We start from the raw sequence: 836 nt of genomic DNA, 5'->3' as shown, positions 1-836 counted from the left end.
AGGCGGAGTTGGGTTGAAATTAAATTCCCACATGGCTTAGCATTTTTCGGTCCAAGCTGTCCGAATAGATGACCATGGATTTTTGTGTGTAACTTTATGCTGGTGTTTTCTATTTCCCAATTTTCTCATGATATAAGGTAAAGTTATCCCTGCCATCTCCACTTAATAAAGTAGCTACCATGAATAATAAATATATAATATAATAAATTAGCTAGTAATACTATTTTAGTATTTTTTTGGTACATGCAGGACCGATATTTCTCATCTGTTTGGGATCTTAGGGCTATCCATTCGGATATTCCTTTAAGGGACTTGGAATTTGCATTGGAAGTTTTTTCAGGGGAAGGTTATTAAAAGGTAATTTTTTTTAAAAATAATTATGAAACTTATTTATAATGAAATTTTTAATATTATAAAAGTATTCTTGTATTTTTTGTTTTTTGTTTTAAATTTGTTGGTTATTTTGTTTTTCTATAAATAAATCCTATTCCATCTTTGTTCAAACTTTGCAAATTAATACAACAAATATATATATATATAAAGTTTTTTTTTATAACTCTCATCACACAATTAATTCACTGAAACAAAATTTATTTGACCTTCAAAACAAAACATGAAAAAGCTAAATTTCAAATGATTTTTGACCAATTTTATCATATCATTACAATATTAGCTAGAGGGAGGTGATTTTGTTTCTTATTTACTTTTTAAAATAGAGTCAATTATATAGAGTAATGAATCAACGTCTTTTTATTTAAATAAAAATTTCATACTTTTTCAATTTAATACGAATAGAAAAACAACTTGATTACAAATTTTTGAAATAATTGAAATAA

This window comes from Arachis ipaensis, chromosome B04 (assembly GCF_000816755.2).
Source record: "Arachis ipaensis cultivar K30076 chromosome B04, Araip1.1, whole genome shotgun sequence".
Taxonomy (NCBI): Eukaryota; Viridiplantae; Streptophyta; class Magnoliopsida; order Fabales; family Fabaceae; genus Arachis; species Arachis ipaensis.
This window is presented reverse-complemented; position numbering follows the sequence as displayed.